Here is a 20,596-nt window from a genome sequence, read left to right as displayed (position 1 = left end):
GAGAAGTGTGTATGCGTGTGTGTGTGTGGTGGGGTGTGGGGGTGGGGGGGGCGGGATTGCGGTGTGCTGTGAGGGTCGGGGAGAAGAGGACTGAAATCCTGAGTAAAAAAACTAACAGCTAGCAGCTCGTTCCAGACACTCAAGGAGTAAAAGCAGAAAATCAGCTCAAGAACAAGAAACAAGCAGGACAAGGGCAGGGACCTGGGCCTTGTTGTGGGATGCAGTGTCAGAGGAGGAGAAGTTCGCAAACCCGAACATCGTTGCTGTGACCGCACTTGGGGGTCACGGCCCAACCCCCTGAGAACTACAGCTCCAAATCCCACAATGGCAGCGGAACATGGTTTCTGGAATGATTCCACAGTTTCTGATTCCACCGCTCTCTCTGGAAAAAGTGGTACATGGTTGGCACTGTTGCCTCACAGCGCCAGGGACCTGGGTTCTATTTCTGACTTGACTCACCTCACATTAGAATCAATGATGTCAAGATGGCCTTTAAGGGATGATGTTGCTATGGGTCAGTAATGCTGAATGAAAACGCAAGCATCAATGGTACCCCTCTGCTTCCTGGTCAAAGGGCATGAGCTGGAGAGGTCAGATGAAGAGGTCAGATGAAGCTGGAGAGGTCAGATGAAGTAATGGACTGGTGAGTACATAAAATAACACTTTTGCAAAATTACTTAAGAAAACCCAGGTTTTAATATTTGCATGATGTTTTTATTATGTATTATTTTATGATGATCGTTAACTCAAAGACCTCCTGTATGGTGAACTAGCCGCTGGGTCATGACTTCCTGGGTGCCCATAATTCCGCTACGAGGACAGCTGCACATGAGAACTGAAGATGGTGACAAGTGGGAGACAGTCGCTGAGGGATGTGACCTTTGGAGGTTGGTTGTTTGGAAGAGGTAAACAGAAATGAGAAGGTCAACTGGCTGTGAAGAGGACCCAGAGAAAACAAAGGCCATTGAAACCTGCACCTTCCCAGGCCACTGTCTTCCTCTGCAGCAGAGGCTGGCATGGCAGAGTGGGGCTCCTGACACACACCTGATGGTGTCGAACACAGAGCTGAACATCACAGTGCAAACCATCACCTTACCAGATGGAAAGCTGCCAATATTAAATGTTGACTAACTTTAATAATTATATACTGAATGTTGCAATGCTGCTCTATTGCTGTTTTGTTTTTGTCAATGTTTGTGGTAACATTAATTTTCAGGTGTTAAAATGGGAAGCACTGTCTGAGTTCCTACCTTAATAGAGAACTCTGACTGCACCAGTGCCACATTTTCCATTTCAATACCGGGTGGGTCGACCTTACTAAAAATATTCCAAGTGCCGAACAAGTGCGAAAATGGGAATCGCACTCATATTTTGGGTGAGCTCCCAGACCCATGTGTATGGCACTTAGAAAAAAAATGAGGCAAAGCGTGATTCTCGCCAGCAGGGGAAGTGGGCGCAGCCTATTCATGCCGGGAAGCTGGCTGCTCAGCTCTTGGGGCGCCATTGTGCAGGCGCCCTGATCTCCCAGTGCACTGCCAGCATTTTCTGTCTTTATCCCAACCTGTTTGGCTGCATTGTGAATGCACCTTCCTTGGCCATCAAATGCTGGAGTGGGACTTGAACCCAGAGCTTCCAGGTCTGAGAGGAAATCCCATTGGCAGCGACAAGACCAGAGAATCCCAGCGCTAGCGAACTGCATGCCACCTTCGACCACCAGGAAACACGCAGCTGGGAGGCTGGAGAATCTCGCCCGTCATCTCTCTTCCTCCATGAATTTAACACCTTGAGAACTAAAGAAGAAAAACTGCATTTGCATAGCACCTTTCCCAACCTCAGGCCATCCCAAACAGCCTGAGAAGCATTTTTCAAATGTAGTGACAGTGTAACGTAGGAACTCTGATGGAGAATTTACACACAGTAATCTCCCTCAAACAATAACATGACAATGACCAGGTCCTCTGCGTTTTTGTGATGCACCTGGTCAATTTTACCTTGACCTAAATATTGGCAAGGACATCAGAGACGACTCCTCTTTAAAACAGTGCCATGGGATCTTTAGTATTCACCTAAAAGGGACAAACAACAAGAACAAAGAACAGTACAGCACAGGAACAGGCCCTTTGGCCCTCCAAGCCTGCGCCAATCATGATGCCCTAACTAAACTAAAGCCGTATGCACTTACGGTGTCCATACCCTTCCATTCCCGGCCTACTCATGACAGGACCCTTGGTTTAACATTTCATCGGAAAGAAGGAAGTTCAGATAGTGCAGCAGCCCTCAAGTACTACACTGGAGGGTCAGTCTAGACTTTTGTGTTCAAGCCTTTGTTGTGAGTTTTAAACCCACAACCATCTGATTCAGAGGCAAGAATGCTACCGACAGACACACAACCTACTGGTTGAATAATAATTGTACTTAATTATATGGAAGTGGAGGGAATTAACTGGGAGGGAGGTTCACTTGTGTTCCTATAAATAGGAGCAGACTAAAACTGTGCTTGTTGGGTGAGGAGGTTTATATTTGTAATGTCTACTTAGGTGAAGAAATGTTTATTAAAGTGTTAGGCTTGGCTCCAGTTCCATCTTTCACTATCTGTCTTCCTGAAGTGTAACACTTGAGTTTAACTAAATTTAGCAATGGTAATTTTTAAATACACATCTTAAAATGATCCTTCCATTGCAAAGCCAAACAATAAATAAATCATCGTACTTAATGCATCCAACGTGCAGTTAAACAGATTCCTTTCCATTACAGCACTGAAAATGTGACTGTGTCCCTGTGCTGGCAACGTTTCAATGTGTACATGCATGAAAGAGTGCTCTGTAACATGTCAAAACCACGAGTCCATTTCTCTGGCGCTCAAATTAGCAATCAGGTGCATGTTTTATATGTGTTAATAATTCATTTTGCTGTGAAAGAACTTATTGGATATAGAAACAAGCCAATACAAACCTTTTCATTTGTGCTGAACTGGTCTGATCTAAGCATCAAAAGAATGCTATCTGTGGGAATGAATACGAGTCATGATTACTGAAGATTAACTGTTCTTTTTGCAGCCGGGCTCCTCTTTGGAACAGAGTGCAGAACATGAGGAGACATCATTTATCAGGAATGACCCTGTACCTGACTGTAACGTTGTAAGGTGAAGCCAAAAGCAGGTGGGATCCGTGAACCTGATAACAGCCAGGAAATGTGAGCAAAGAAGTACTGAAACTTCCCACACCCGAAAACATTATTCGATAATGACCAGGCCCTGAGGCCAGGGCTGGGTGCGTCCTAACCCCATAACTTAGAGAAAGTTATGTGAAACCAAAATCTGCTATTCCCCCACCCCCCCATTAGATTCCGAGCCAGCTTCAAACAAATGCTTACGATCTCCCCTCCCATACAAACTTATACAGTATTGTAACAATCTATTCATACCAATGTATTTGTATTTCACAATTGTCATAAATGCTGTGGCCATGATGTTCTGTGGTGTGAATTATATGGAAATAAATAAAGATAAGTCCATTATTTTCATAACTTCCTTTCATGGCAAATATATATCTTATTTTTATGTATACTTCATCCACATTTACATTAAAGGTATGTATATATATATATATAAAATAGTCTTCAACATACATCCTCTATTCATCACATACACATGTATGTATACATATAGAACATAGAACATTACAGCGCAGTACAGGCCCTTCGGCCCTCTATGTTGCGCCGACCAGTGAAACCAATCTAAAGCCCCTCTAATCTACACTACTCCAATATCATCCATATGTTTATCCAATAACCATTTAAATGCCCCTAATGTTGGCGAGTCCATTACTGCTGCAGGCAGGGGATTCCACGCCCTTACTACTCTCTGAGTGAAGAACCTACCTCTGACATCTGTCCTATATCTATCACCCCTCAATTTAAAGCTATGTCCCCTCGTGCTAGCCATCACCATCCGAGGAAAAAGGCTCTCACTGTCCACCCTATCTAATCCTCTGATCATCTTGTATGCCTCTATTAAGTCACCTCTTAACCTTCTTCTCTCTAACGAAAACAGCCTCAAGTCCCTCAGCCTTTCCTCATAAGACCTTCCCACCATACCAGGCAACATCCTGGTAAATCTCCTCTGCACCCTTTCCAACACTTCCACATCTTTCCTATAATGCGGCGACCAGAACTGTACGCAATACTCCAAGTGCGGCTGCACCAGAGTTTTGTACAGTTGCAGCATGACCTCATGGCTCCGAAACTCAATCCCTCTACCAATAAACGCTAACACTCTGTACGCCTTCTTAACAACCCTATCAACCTGGATGCCAACTTTCAGGGATCTATGCACATGGAATCAGTACAATTGTTATCAGTACAATTACATGTGTGTGTCTATATGTATACATGCATGTGTATGTGATGAATAGAGGATGCATGTTCTATACATACTACTGTGACTCATAGATCTTCGTAGAATCCTTACAGTGCAGAAGGAGGCCATTTGGCCCATCGAGTCTGCACCCATTTTCTGACAGAGCCCTATCCCCATAGTCCCACTTACCTGCCCCACTAATCCCCCTAACCCACGCATCTTAGGACCCTAAGAGGCAATTTAGCATGGCCAATACACCTAACCTGCACATCTTTGGAAGGAAACCGGTGCACCTGAGGGAAACCCACGCAGATACGGGGAGAACGCGCAGACTCCACACAGTCACCCAAGGCTGGAATTGAGCCCAGGTCCCTGGCTTTGTGAGGCAGCAGTGCGAAGCACTGTGCCACCGTGCCGCCCTTTAAATAAAAGTGGAGAATGTGGGCAGTTGGTCGCATTCTCATCACTGCGTCAGAAGGTTTTGGGTTCAGTCCCACTTGAGGACTTCAGCACAATGATCTATGCTGAAACTCCAGTACAGCACTGAGGGAGTGCTGCACTGTCAGCCATGCTGCTTTTCAAACCAGGTGTTCAAGCCAAAGGGCTATCTGCCCTCTCAGGCGGATGCAACTAATCCCTGATCCCATCAGGATTGTCCGATCCCATCGAAAGTCCATGGACGTTTGGGTGAAGCAGCACGCCCCCATGTCAGGGGTCCCTCCATGTCAGGGTCAGAAAATGCCGGCCCGTAGTTCCAAGGTGAACAATGGGGAGCGGTTCCCCATGCAAAAGCAAAATACCGTGGATGCTGCAAAGCTGAAACAAAAACAGAAAATCTGGAAATACTCAGTTCAAATTCAGCACCTGTGGAGAGAGAAACAGGATTAATGTTTCAGGTCGGTGAACTCTCATCAGTGTTATCCCCCTTGCCCTGGCCTTCATGTATCCCTCAAACCCATACAAATCAGATTATCTGGATATTATCACACAGCTGTGGGTGCGTGTGCTGTACAAACTGGATGCTGAGATTCCTACATTACAGCAGGGACGACACCTCAAAAATACTTCATTATTTGGACAGCTGGAGGACATGAAAGGTGCTATATAAATGCAAGTATTTTCTTCTTCCTTTGAAAGTTTGATTTTTTCCCTGTTTTCAGAGGCTTTGTCCCAGGGTGGAAGTGTCATAGAGTCAGAGAGGTATACAGCATGGAAACAGGTCCTTCGGCCCAACTTGTCCATGCCGTCCTTTTTTTTAAATACCTCTAAACGAATCCCAATTGCCCGCATTTGGCCCATATCCCTCGATACCCATCGTACCCATGTAACTATCTAAATGCTTTTTAAAATATAAAATTGTACCCACCTCTACTGCTACCTCTGGCAGCTTGTTCCAGACACTCACCACCCTCTGTGTGAAAGAATTGTCCCTCTGGACACTTTTGTATCTCTCCCCTCTCACCTTAAACCTATGCCCTCTAGTTTTAGACTCCCCTACCTTTGGGAAAAGATATTGACTATCTACCTTGTCTATGCCCTCATTATTTTATAGACCTCTATAAGGTTACCCCTCAGCCTCCTACGCTCCAGAGAAAAAAGTCCCAGTCTATCCAGCCTCTCCTTATAACTCAATCCATCAAGTCCCGGTAGCATCCTAGTAAATCTTTTCTGCACTCTTTTTAGTTTAATAATATCCTTTCTATAAAAGGGTGACCAGAATTGCACACAGTATTCCAAGTGTGGCCTTACCAATGTCTTGTACAATTTCAACAAGACGTCCCAACTCCTGTATTCAATGTTCTGCCCGATGAAACCAAGCATGCCGAATGCCTTCTTCACCACTCTGTCCACCTGTGACTCCACTTTCAAGGAGCTATGAACATGTACCCCTAGATCTCTTTGTTCTGTAACTCTCCCCAACACCCCACCATTAACTGAGTAAGTCCTGCCCTGGTTCAATCTACCAAAATGCATTATCTCACATTTGTCTAAATTAAACTCCATCTGCCATTCGTCAGCCCACTGGCCCAATTGATCAAGATCCCGCTGCAATTGGAGATAACCTTCCTCACTGTCCACCTTGCCACCAATCTTGGTGTCATCTGCAAACTTACTAACCATGCCCCCTATATTCTCATCCAAATCATTAATATAAATGACAAATAACAGTGGGCCCAGCACTGATCCCTGAGGCACACCACTGGTCACAGGCCTCCAGTTTGAAAAACAACCCTCTACAACCACCCTCTGGCTTCTGGAAAGAAGCCACTTTTGTATCCATTTAGATTCCTCACCCTGGATCCCGTGAGATTTAACTTTATGCAACAACCTACCATGCGGTACCTTGTCAAAGGTCTTGCTGAAATCCATGTAGGCAACATCAACATCAATGACAAGGGGGCACAGGTTCAAGGTGAGAGGGGGAACGTTTAAGGGAGATGTACGGGGAAACTTTTTCATGCAGAGAGTGGTGGGTACCTGGAGTGCACTGCCAGAGAAGGTGGTGGAAACAGGCACATTAGCAACATTTAAGAGATGGGAACACACGCAGACACGGAGAGAACGTGCAGACTCCACACAGACTGTGGCCCGAGTCCAGAATTGAACCTGGGTCCCTGGCGATGTGAGGGAGCAGAGCTAACCATTGTGCCACCATGCCACCCATACAAGCTGTATACAGGACATTAGCAAGCAGGACTGATGATGATATGATGGAAGGAGTAATATCAGTTGAACGCATAAATCTTAAGGTGATGCATTGCCATCTATTGCTGGTTTCCCAACATAACTCATGTAGTCTATAAATGTCCAGGGAACAAATGCTCGCACTTAAAAGGTATCGGATATTTTCAAGTCTCTGACTCATTTTCAATGGCTGCTCCAGCAGAGTTGAAAGATTGCTTGAATAAATGACAGGGGAATAATGTACAGCACGGTACCTGACAACGCTACAGCAATCCATAATGGCCCAGGCTTATTCACTGGGCTACTGTTTGCCTTTATACATTCAGGCAAAGGAGCGGAAAGACATCAGTTAGGATCATTGTAGGAGCTTCTGTTCAGTGACCCCGTCTGAAAAATGTGTATGGGTGAAAGTTTGGATGCACCGAGAATTCGACTCCACAGGAGTCCCTCAGGTGAACAGCCTGCCAACTCTCACTGCTCAGGTTTACAAACGAAAGGCCATCACTTAGGAGCCTGACTGTCGCCTGTGGAACAACAACCCAAAAGAGTCAGTACCTCGAGGAGAAAAAGAGAGGCAAAATTGAAAAAGACATAAAAGTAAACTACAGTTCTGAGGCTGGAAAAGTTTAGATGGTTCTCCTTGGAACAGTGAACATTAAGAGGTAGCCTAATTTGAAGTTTTCAAGATGAGAGGTTTTGGGAATGCAACGATTTAATTCGGGACTGTTAACTTTTAAAGAGAAATTCAAACTTAACAGTATATTAACTCTGTACTATAGTTAAAAACCAAGTACATTATAAACTCAGTTCCTTTTTCACACCCCTACAAGAATCCCTTATGTGTTACTGCAATACTGAAGGTGCGTTCACTTCTCTAGGGACTACCATCAAAGTATGCCACAGCCCTCTGGAATTCACTGTAACTTTCCCTGGTATTCCAGCTGTCCTCCAAGGTGAGGTTCCATTAGCATTTTACCCTCCACCTTTTCTTTATAGACCTCACAACTATGGATGATTCGGCAACTTGTGTGGGCTGCCGATTGCCGGCAGATACCCAACTGCCTTCCCACAGCTTTCAAAGCTAACTCTGCTGACTGCTTTCTGCCACAAGGCTCAGAGAGACATAGGGTGGAATTCTCCAGCCGCGTTGGTCTAAAAGCTGGAAATTCCCGCCCGACCGTCAATGGCGTTTCACATTCTCCACAACCCGCCCGCTAACCTTCAAGGAGGGTGGGATGGGAGAATTTCAGCCATAGAAACTAGAAGTAGGAGTAGGCTATTCAGCCCTTCTAGCCTGCTCTGCCATTCATCTTTATCATGGCTGATCATTGAATTCAATATCCTGACCCTTCCTCCCATATCTCTTGATCCCTTTAGCCCCAAGGGCTATATCTAATTCCTTCTTGAAATCAGACATTTTGGCCTCAACTACATTCTATGGTAGTGAATTCCACACATTCACAAGCCTCTGGGTGAAGAAATTTCTCCCCACCTCAGTTCTAAAAGGTTTATCCCTTATCCTCAAACTATGACCCCTAGTTCTGGACTCCCCCACCATTGAGAACATTCTTTCTGAATCTACCCTGTCTAATCCTGTTAGAATTTTATAAGTTTCCATGAGATCCTCTCTCACTCTTTTAAAACTCCAGTGAATATAATCCTAACCGACTTAGTCTCTCCTCATGACAGACCTTCCATCCCAGGAATCAGCCTGGTAAACCTTCGCCGTATCCGCTCTATAGCAAGGACATCCTTCCTCAGATTGATGTGACACACACTGCCTGTTAACAAATAGAAATGCTAATTAACCATCTTTTAATGGACAAAGCAGCTGAACTCCTGAGGTGAGGTAAGAATGACGATCCTTGACATGAAGGCAGCATTTGACTGAGTGTGGCATCAAGGAACCTTAGCAGAAGTGGAGTCAGTGGGAATCAGGGGGAACACAATACTTTCCAGACCGATTGGTACCATTATGAAGCTAAGAGAAGCTCCCTGCTGTTTATGATCTAGTTCTGACTGCTTAAGTCAACGTGGCTCCAACCTTTTGATTGCTAATTGCTTTAGGTTTGTTTACTATTTAAATTACATTGAAAAGTTCCGATCCCCAAACTAAAAGTTATATTCCTAAAACCACGAGTTATATTCTAAGGTAAAGGAATTATGAACCAGATTTCTGCTATGATAGAAGAGGACAAGAAAGGCTATTCCCTCTGAGTGGATTAAAAACCCGAGACCATAGAGTTAAAATCATTGACAAAGCATCTAGAGAGGGAGAGATGAGGAGGAATTTTTCACCTGGAGAATCGTCATTATCTGGAACGCCCTACAGGAACATAGGAATATCGAGCAGGGGTAGGCCATTTGGACCCTCAAGCCTGCTCCACCATTAAACACATCATCGTTGAGCTCCCTTAATGCAATTTCCCGCACCATCTCCACATTCCTTTCTGATTTCATTGGTATCTAGAAGTCTGTTGACCTCTGTTTTGACCATTCCCAATGTCGAAGGCTCCACAGTCCCTTGGGGTAGAGAAGTCCAAAGATTCATCAGCCTCTGAGTGAAGAAATTTCTCCTCATCTCCAACCTCAATCACTCACCCTTTATTTTCAGAGTGAGGCCCCTGAATCTAGCACCCACCACCCCACCCCCCCCCCACCCCCCGCCAACAACAACCAGGGCAAACATCCCTTCCCTGTCAAGCCCTGTGAAAATATTGTACACTTCAATGAGATCACCTCTCGTCGTTCTAAACTCGAGAGAATTTCTCCAGCCTAGAGGAAAAGGTGGTGGAAGCCAATTCCATAAATATTTGTAAAGAGAATTGCACAGGTTCTTGAAGGTGAGAAACTTACAGAATTGCAGAAAGAAAGCTGGAAATGGGATTAAGCACAACTGCCCTTTCTAAGAGACGTACGAACAAGGAGCAAGGTAGGCCATTCAGTCCCTCTAGCCTGCTCGGCCATTTAATAAGATCGTGATTGATCTGATAGTAATGGGGAGGCGATGGCCTAGTGGTATTATCGCTAGACTATTCATCCAGAAACTCAGCTCTGGGGACCCAGGTTCGAATTCCGCCACGGCAGATGGTGGAATTTGAATTCAATAAGAATTGGGATTAAGAATCTACTGATGACCACAAAACTGCTGTCAACTGTGCGGCAGGGTAGCACAGTGGTTAGCACTGCTGCTTCACAGCTCCAGGGACCTGGGTTCAATTCCCGGCTCGGGTCACTGTCTGTGTGGAGTTTGCACATTCTCCTCGTGTCTGCGTGAGTTTCCTCCGGGTGCTCCGGTTTCCTCCCACAGTCCAAAGATGTGCGATTAGGTGATTGGCCATGCTAAAATTGCCCTTAGTGTCCTGAGATGCATAGGTTAGAGGGATTAGTGGGTAAAATATGTAGTGATATGGGGGTAGGGCCTGGGTGGGATCGTGGTCGGTGCAGACTCGATGGGCCGAATGGCCTCTTTCTGCACTGTAGGGGTCTATGGTTCTGTGGAATTGTCAGGAAAACCCATCTGGTTCACTAATGTCCTTTAGGGAAGGAAATCTGCTGTCCCTACCTGGTCTGGCCTATATATGACTCCAGAGCCACAGCAATGTGGTTGACTCGTAACTACCCTCCAAAGGCAACTAGGGCAATAAATGCTGGCCAGCCAGCCATGCCATGTCCCACGAATGAATAATAAAAATGTAACTCCTGCCTTCCCCTGATAACCTGTCACACCCACGCTGACCAAGAGTCTATCCACATCTGCCTTAACAATATGCAAAGACTCTGCCTCCATCGCCTTTTCAGGAAGAGGGTTCCAAAGACATTGTGACCCTCTGAGAGAAAGAAAATAAGTTAACTTTATTTATTAATGCAACAAGAGCTTACATTAACACTGCAATGAAGTTACTGTGAAAATACCCTAGTCGCCACACTCCGGTACCTATTCGGGTACACTGAGAGAGAATTTAGCACGGCCAAGCACGTCGTTCAGACTGTGGGAGGAAACCGGAGCATCCGGAGGAAACCCATACAGACACGGGGAGAATGTGCAAACTCCACACAGACAGTGACCCAAGCTGGGAATCAAACCCAGGTCCCTAGCACTGTGAGGCAGCAGTGCAAACCGCTGTGCCACCGTGCAGTTAAGTTTATTTATCATTGTCACAAGTAGTGGCTTACATTAACACTGCAATGAAGTTACTGTGAAAATCTCCTAGTCGCCACACTCTTGTCGCTTGTTCGGGTACACTGAGGGAGAATTTAGCATGGCCAATCTTTCAGCACATCTTTCAGACTGTGGAAGGAAACTGGACTCATCTCCATTTTAAGTGAGTGACTGCTTATTTTTAAACATGATAGTCTCATTGTCCTGCTTCACTTCTGTAAATTTCTATGATTCTGCAATAGATACAAAGATAAAAATATTCAATTGCCAGTAAAAGGCGGGTTAGGTGTTGAATCTTATACCTAATTCTCGTCCTGTACCTTTCCTCCCGTCCTGAAGGCGCTGACTCATAAAATAGGGATCCATGATTCTCAGCAACCCTCTCCATGGGAAGCGGGAGAGTAGGAACCTCTTGTTCATGTTGACTGAGCTTCGCTTGGACAATGCTTTACTCACACTTCACAAAGCATGGAAACCACTGTCAAAAATCATCTCCGTCGCCTCCGAGAAACCGCCACGTAAGCTCTGGCAACAAAGTGCAGTAAAGAAGAGTCGGCGAATGCCCGGGCTGCGTGACTCCTCAAAGCTCCAGGGGAGGATCGAGTTTAAAAGTTCATTGTTGCGTCTTGAGACGTAGATCATATTTACCAGTGAAAAGGTATCTTTGCTACCTTAGAATTAACCTCTTAGAATTAGTGTAAAATCCATCACTGTCTTCGCGTACTGTCTATAGATCCCGATTGAGGGATGGACCCAAGGCTAGGACCCAGGGCCCCAGAGGGACTCCATGTGTGATGATAAAAGCTGGAATTCAAATAAAAGTACCATTTAATTTCTTAAGAAATTCTTTACCTCATAGAATCTATTGTGTCGCGGATCACCCTTTGTCTGTCTCAAAAAGCACCGTGAGGTCAACCCAGTCTCAGTTCCGCAGCTTTGCAGGGTTTGTACGCTCTGAAATACCAGCACTCATTGTTATATTTCAGATAATTAAACCCTATCGAATGTTCCCATTCTACAATTCTGCTTAGTGTCAAATCACGTTCTTTCCCTCAGCTTCCTCCGCTCTCCATCTCCTGTGAAGTCATTACCTCCCCCACCTTAGTCGGTGAGATTAAGGTGACCTCACAAAGCTGTTTGACAGGGAGTTCCAGGATTTAGACCCAGCCCTGACATATCTTTAAGTTGGGACGTTATGTGGTTTGGAGGGAAATTTTTTGGAGGTGTTTCATAAGCAAATAGCAGCTCAAAAACGTGAGTCAGAGTGCACTACACAGCCTGGTCCACGCTAAAGCTTTTAAGGTTTATTTATTAGTGTCACAAGTAATGTCACAAGTAGTGACATTAACACTGCAATGAAGTTACTGTGAAAATCCCCTAGCAATTCAATACGGCCATGGCTGATCTTCGGCCTCAGTCCACCATCCCGACATCCCCCATGTCAGTTGATTTTCTCTGGTTTCCTCCCACAGTCCAAAGATGTACGGGTTAGATGGATTGGCCATGCTAAATTGCCACTTAATGTTAGGGGGACTAGCTGGGATAAATGCATGGGGTTATGGGGATAGGCCTGGGTGGGATTGTTGTTGATGTAGACTCGATGGGCTGAGTGGCCTCCTTCTGCACTGTGGGGATTCTATGATTACCCATCTATCTCAGCCCGAGATATATTCAATGATGCTGCATCCACAATCCTCTGGAGCAGAGAATTCCAAAAATTTATAATCCTCTGCGTGAAGAAATCTTTCCTCATCTTAGCTCTAAGTGTTTGAATGTTTATCCTGAGATTGTGCTCCCATGTTTTAGATTATCCACCCGGGGAAACCACCTCTCAGTGAGCTGGGTTACACAGGCACTTGTGGTTCCCCCCACACCACTCTGGTTTAGTCAAGTCAGAGCCCACCATGGGAAAGAACAGCTGCCCCACAGTCATTTAACAGCCAATTGGCTATTAACAGACTGGGGGCGGGATTTAGGCCCCCAGGGACAGGAAGTCCTGTCTCAGAGAGCTGTTGCCCAATCAGAGGCTGGGTTACCAGTAGCGCCAGTGTGAGTGGTGGCCACTTCCCATTACTGCACCTGGGCAATGGCCGCCCACTGGATCTATCCAGCATCCGACCTTCAAACCTGCCAACTGGGCTGGGGGGGTGAGGGGGGAACATCAAACCCAGCCCAGTGCTTTACCATCTCAAACCCTTTCAGAGTCTTAAGATAAAAGCAAATCACTGCGGATGCTGAAATCCGAAACAAAAACAGAAAATGATGGAAAATCTCAGCAGGTCTGGCAGCATAGAATCATTGAAACCCTACAGCACAGAAAGAGGCCATTTGGCCCATCGAGTCTGCACCGACCACAATCCCACCCAGCCCGGCCCTACCCCCATATCCCCCCGCTAATCCCTCTAACCTACGCATCTCAGGACACTAAGGGGCAATTTTAGCATGGCCAATTTTAGCATGGCCAATCAACCTAACCAGCACATCTTTGGACTGTGGGAGGAAACCAGAGCACCCGGAGGAAACTCACGCAGACACGAGGAGAATGTGCAAACTCCACACACTCCAAGCCAGGAATCGAACTCAGGTCCCTGGAGCTGTGAAGCAGCAGTGCTAACCACTGTGCTACCGTGCCGCCCCTGTGGTTCTGTGAAGCATCTGTGGACAGAGAATACAGTTAATCTTTCCAGTCTGGATGACTCTTCATCAGAATCTTGTATGTTTCAATAAGATCACCACTCATTCTTCCTAATTCCGGACAGGACAGACCCAATTTACTCAGCTTTGCATCACAAAGCAACCATCCCATCCCAGGAATCAATCTAGTGAACCTTCACTGTACTGCCTGCAATGCAGGAACATTCTTCCTTAAGACAGAGGCCCAAACTATGCACAGTATTCCAGGTGTTGCCTCACCAAAGCTCTAATTGTAATGCTTTCTTATTCTTGTGCTCCAGGAATGGCCAACATGCCATTTGCCTTTTACTGCTTACTGTATGTGTATGTTAACTTTCTGTATTCCTTGTATGAGTGTATCCAAATCTCTCTGAGCGTCAACATTTAAAAGTCTCACACCTTTTGAGAAATGTTTCCCTTTTCTATTCTCAGAACCAAAATGAATAACCTCACAAATGTGGCGGCACGGTGGCCCCGGTTCGATTCCCGGCTTACGTCACTATCTGCGTGGAGGTTGCACGTTCTCCCCATGTCCGCATGGGTTTCCTCTGGGTGCTCCAGTTTCCTCCCACGGTCCAAACGATGTGCTGGTTAGGTCCATTGGCCATGCTAAATTCTCCCCCAGTGTACCTGAACAGGCGCTGGAGTGTGGTGACTGGTGGACTTTCATAGTAAGTTCATTGCAGTGTCAATGTAAACCTACTTGTGACTCATAAACTTTACTTTATGCCTAATCTGCCGACTCCACCCGTGTTGCCCACTCACTTAACCTGCCTATTGATTGACGATGGGTGGGACTTCCATCCACCTGGCCATTCCATCCCATCCAGGCACAGCGCTGCAGTGGTCAGAAGAGATACTGCAGCACTCTGCCTGGAATTAAGCTCTGGGACCATTGCAAAGGTAAGTCCTGGGTTGGGGGGGTGCTGTTTTCAGCGTTGGGGAAGTAGGCCAGGGCGGAAGGGTGGGCTGGAGCTCCAAGGTTCTGGAGGGATGGTGCCCCCAATTTAAAGGGGCCTTCAGATTGAAAGCTCACCCCCCCCCCCCTTTCTCCCCTGAGATGGAGGGAAGATCATTTTTCTGTCTCCCACCCTCCTCACACCCGATCCTCACCAGCCTCGCAATTAAGGTTGGGTGAGAAAAGGCTCATGAATGGCCTTAATAGGCGAAAGGGTGGATTTCCCCCCATGGCCCTGCCTGCCTAAGCGTGAAAATGCATTGAGGTTGGGCAAGATTCTGAGGGAATCCCATCCAAACAATTTTACACTCCCCCCACTTCAGAATCCACCGTGGGGGGAACATAAAATTCTTGAGCCTCTTTGTGTCCTACCCACAGCTTACGTTCCTACTCTCTGAGTTCCGTTGTACAGTGTAAAATAGGGCAGATTCAGAGCATCAGCTGACTTAACACATCGCGGATTCACTTTTAGGAGAAGCAGCTGTCCCAAACAAACCCCAAAGAAGCAAAAGGATGAAACACCCTTCAGTCTTCAGCATAGTGCAAGCAGAGGTGAGTGTGGGACATGTGCAACTCCTGTGACCACTGCCATTCTTAGAGTCATAGAATCATTCAGCATGGAAACAGGCCCTTCGGCCCAACTTGTCCATGCCGCCTTTTTTTTTAAACCCCTAAGCTAGTCCCAATTGCCCACGTTTGGCCCACATCCCTCTATACCCATCTTACCCATGTAACTATCTAAATGCTTTTTAAAAGACAAAATTGTACCCGCCTCTACTACTACCTCTGGCAGCTCGTTCCAGACACTCGTCACCCTCTGTGTGAAAAAATTGCCCCTCTGGACCCTTTTGAATCTCTCCCCTCTCACCTTAAACCTATGCCCTCTAGTTTTAGACTCTCCTACCTTTGGGAAAAGATATTGACTATCTAGCTTACATTCATTATACTTGCATCCTGTATTAAGAGCAGGCAATGGAGGTCAGAGCACGTGATCATTATCCTCTTCACAAACAACTGGGTAGATCAAGCAGCGACCTCTGCTGGAGGAATCAGAAAAAAGCCATTGCTTGCAGGATTTGTTCTGAGGGTGTTGCTTTCACGGTGTTTTAGAAGTGATTTCTAAGACTTTGGAAGATAATTCCTGCTACCTTATTTCATAGAATCCCTACAGTGCAGAAGGAGGACATTTGGCTCATCGAGTCTGCACCAACTCTTACCCAGGCTTATCCCGTAATCCCACGTATTTACCCCGCTAACCTGTATATCTTGGGGAAATTTACCATGGCCAATTAACCTACGCAGACACGGGGAGAACGCGTAAACTCCGCGCAGACAATAACCGAAGGCCAAAATTGAACGCGGGTCGCTGGCGCTGTGAGGCAGCAGTGTTTTTTTAGTTTATTTATTAACGTCACAAGTAAGGCTTACATTAACACTGCAATGAAGTTACTGTGAAAATCCCCAGGTTGCCACACTCCGGTGCCTGTCCGGGTACACTCAGGGAGAATTTAGCGCGGCCAATCCACCCAACCAGCACATCTTTGGGACTGTGGGAGGAAACCGGAGTGCCTGGAAGAAACCCACGCAGACACGGGGAGAACGTGCAGACTCCGCACAGACAGTGACCCAAGCCGGGAATTGAACCCGGGTCCCTGGCACTGTGAGGCAGCAGGGCTAACCACTGTGCCACTGTGTTGTCCACAGTGATCTGCACTTCCCTACTGTCAGCAGCATGGGAGCAGCTTATATGGTTTGAAGGACAGAAGGAGCAGCACCAGTAGAACCATCAGTAGCCCCACTATCCTCTCCTCAGCCACTCGTCACTCCAAAGGACAAAGAGATAAGCAACAGGCTCCAGCTTACAGATGCTGATACCCCTGGCACAGGGTTTAGGGAGAATCAGCTTTCTGGGCATGACCGAGTGGCAATGCCTTGGGAGGTTCAGATTTTCTTGGCAGCTCATTGCTGCCATCTACAGCCTTAGGGAGTAAAATGCAGCGAGCAGAAGACACAATAGAAATTGACTATTTCTCCAGCAAACTGCAAAGGATAGTTATAGTTACAAGAAAAATTAGGTGTATAAAACTCAAACCTAGCCACTTACAGCAGTAAATGATGGTGAATCAACGTAATCATTCCCATTCTGACCAGGAATATTGGTGTCACTGACATAAATTTCACCTATTTGACAGCCAAACCTTTTTCTGTTTGCACCTTGAATCAGCACAGGCACAGCCCTGCCAGCAGGTGTCACTAGATGTCACTAGATGTAGGAACCCTGGCTGATTATTTCCCTTAATAAAGGAGTGGCCAGACCAAATGATCAAATCCAACCGAGAGCCCAGGCAGAGATTAGCTAATACAGCCCAGAGGAATTACCCCAGAGACCTACTGGGCTGTTTGATAAGACCATTAGCAGTTTATGAATAAAAGTAAAGTTTATTTATTAGTCACATGTAAGGCTTACATTAACACTGCAATGAAGTTACTGTGAAAATCCCCTAGTCACCACACTCCAGCGCCTGTTCGGGTCAATACACCCAACCAACACATCTTTCAGATTGTGGGAGGAAACCAGAGCACCCGGAGGAAGCCAACGCAGACCTGGGGAGAACGTGCAGACTCCGCACAGACAGTGGCCCAAGCCAGGAATTGAACCCAGGTCTCTGGCACCATGAGGCAGCAGTGCTAACCACTGCGCCACCAGGCCACCCATTGAATACATTGCTTAAAGATGTTTGCTATGAAGTAGATGTGCGTGTTAGGTGAATTGGCCATGCTAAATTGCCCCTTAGTATCCAAAGATATGTAGGTTAGGTGGGTTAGCCATGGTAAATGAGCGGGGTTGAGGGGATGAGGCAGAGCAGAAGGCCTGTGTGATGCTCTTTTGGAGAGTTGGTGCAGAGTCGATGGGCTGAATGGCCCCTTTCTGCACTGAAGGGATTCTTTTGTTCCAAGTAGACAGTTTTCAATTAAATACATGGAATTGCTTCAATAAACAGCGCAGAATAGACCATTCAGCCCGCTTCATCTGATCCTATCAGCCTAACCTTCCACACAGTGCTGGAATCCCAAAGCGCATCGCAGGAACATTATCAAACAAAACCAACCCTGAGCCACAACAGAGAGAACTGGGGCAATGAGCAAAACCCCAATCAAAGAGCAGTTTTTAACGAGTGTTTTAAAAAATAAGAAAGATGCAGCGAGATAGACAAGGAGTTTGTTGTACAGTAACTTAAGAGTTTGAGTGTCTTTGTCTGTCCCAAGTCTGAGGCACAACAACGTCCTCTAGTTATTGCTAAGGTAAATAGGCTCTTCCCATCATAACCAGCCTCCCATCCATGGACTCTGTCTACACTTCCCACTGCCTCGGCAAAGCAGCCAGCATAATTAAGGACCCCACACACCCCGGACATTCTCTCTTCCACCTTCTTCCTTCGGGAAAAAGATACAAAAGTCTGAGGTCACGTACCAGCCGACTCGAGAACAGCTTCTTCCCTGCTGCTGTCAGACTTTTGAATGGACCTATCTCGCATTAAGTTGATCTTTCTCTACACCCTAGCTATGACTGTAACACTACATTCTGCACTCTCTCGTTTCCTTCTCTATGAACGGTATGCTTTGTCTGTATAGCGCGCAAGAGACAATGCTTTTCACTCTATGCTAATACAGGTGACAATAATAAATCAAATCAAAAAAAATGTCCTGGGATGAAGAGCTGGTGGTGTTATGGGGAAAGGTTGAACAGGTTGGGCCGATACACATTGGAGTTTAGAGGAACGAGAGGTGACCTTATGGGAACATTTAAGATCCTGAGGGGACTTAACAGAGTAGATCCTGAGAAGACATTTCCCTCACGGGGGAATCTAAATCAAAATAAAGGGCTCCCCCATTTAAAGACAGAGATGAGCAGGGATTTCTACTCTCAGAGGGTGGACCATGTTCAGAATTTTCTTCCCCAGTTGGAGGCTGGGTCATTGTATTTATTAAAGGCTGAATGAAGCAGATTTTTAATCAACAATGGAGCCAAAGGTTATGGGGAGGCAGTCAGGAAAGTGGAGTAAAGGCCACACAAGCAGATCAGCCATGATCTTATGGAATGGTGGAGCTGGCTCGGTGGGTTGACTGGCCCACTCCCGCTCCTATTTCACACAATCTTATCATAGAAATCATAGAAACCCTACAGTGCAGAAGGAGGCCATTCGGCCCATCGAGTCTGCACCGACCACAATCCCACCCAGGTCCTACCCCCACATATTTACCCGCTAATCCCTCTAACCTACGCATCCCAGGACTCTAAGGGGCAATTTTTAACCTGGCCAATCAACCTAACCCGCACATCTTTGGACTGTGGGAGGAAACCGGAGCACCCGGAGGAAACCCACGCAGACACGAGGAGAATGTGCAAACTCCACACAGACAGTGACCCGAGCCGGGAATCGAACCCGGGAGCTGTGAAGCAGCAGTGCTAACCACTGTGCTACCGTGCCGCCCATATTCAGAACTGAGAAACAAATTAGTTTTGCCATCAAATCCATTTAAGTGGAAGTCCTGCCATTTGTTACACTCTCCTGACTGTACAGTGACTGTAGCAATCCTACTGACTTTTACCACTCTAGAAATCCAAAAAAACTTTAGTTGGCAAAACGTCAACTTTGCATGTTGAGCTGTATGTGTTAGAACACCATTGTTCTTTCATTTGAACATGTCATCAAGCTCAATGGATAGGTGGTTGTAGTCCCAAGTCACACTCCCAAAATGTAGGCTGACATTTCAGTTCAGTACTGGGGGCACGCTGCAGCAGGGACTGCACAAGGCCAGGCTAACTGGGCAGTCAGCAATGTGCAGAGGGGCACTACAACATGGGGGAGAGGGAGGGATAGAAAGTAAATTAAAAGAAAATTGAATGAATAAATGGAATTATTGATATAATTATGAAAATAGCAAAAAATCTTCAGGATGCTGGAATTCAATTTGCCCAGGGTGCTGTCAAACCTCAAACTGGCCTGTGCTGCACGGCGGGAGATCTGGCCTGTGCTGCACGGCGGTAGATCTGGCCTGTGCTGCACGGCGGTAGATCTGGCCTGTGCTGCACGGCGGTAGATCTGGCCTGTGCTGCACGGCGGTAGATCTGGCCTGTGCTGCACGGCGGGAGATCTGGCCTGTGCTGCACGGCGGTAGATCTGGCCTGTGCTGCACGGCGGTAGATCTGGTCTGTGCGGCACGGCGGGAGATCTGGCCTGTGCTGCACGGCGGGAGATCTGGCCTGTGCTGCACGGCGGTAGATCTGGCCTGTGCTGCACGGCGGGAGATCTGGCCTGTGCTGCACGGCGGTAGATCTGGCCTGTGCTGCACGGCGGTAGATCTGGTCTGTGCGGCACGGCGGGAGATCTGGCCTGTGCTGCACGGCGGTAGATCTGGCCTGTGCTGCACGGCGGGAGATCTGGCCTGTGCTGCACGGCGGTAGATCTGGCCTGTGCTGCACGGCGGGAGATCTGGCCTGTGCTGCACGGCGGGAGATCTGGCCTGTGCTGCACGGCGGTAGATCTGGCCTGTGCTGCACGGCGGGAGATCTGGCCTGTGCTGCACGGCGGTAGATCTGGCCTGTGCTGCACGGCGGTAGATCTGGTCTGTGCGGCACGGCGGGAGATCTGGCCTGTGCTGCACGGCGGTAGATCTGGCCTGTGCTGCACGGCGGTAGATCTGGCCTGTGCTGCACGGCGGTAGATCTGGCCTGTGCTGCACGGCGGGAGATCTGGCC

The sequence above is a fragment of the Mustelus asterias genome, chromosome 8 (genome assembly GCF_964213995.1).
Source record: "Mustelus asterias chromosome 8, sMusAst1.hap1.1, whole genome shotgun sequence".
Classification (NCBI taxonomy): domain Eukaryota; kingdom Metazoa; phylum Chordata; class Chondrichthyes; order Carcharhiniformes; family Triakidae; genus Mustelus; species Mustelus asterias.
The sequence above is the reverse complement of the archived record's forward strand: the minus strand, read 5'-3'. Positions refer to the sequence as shown.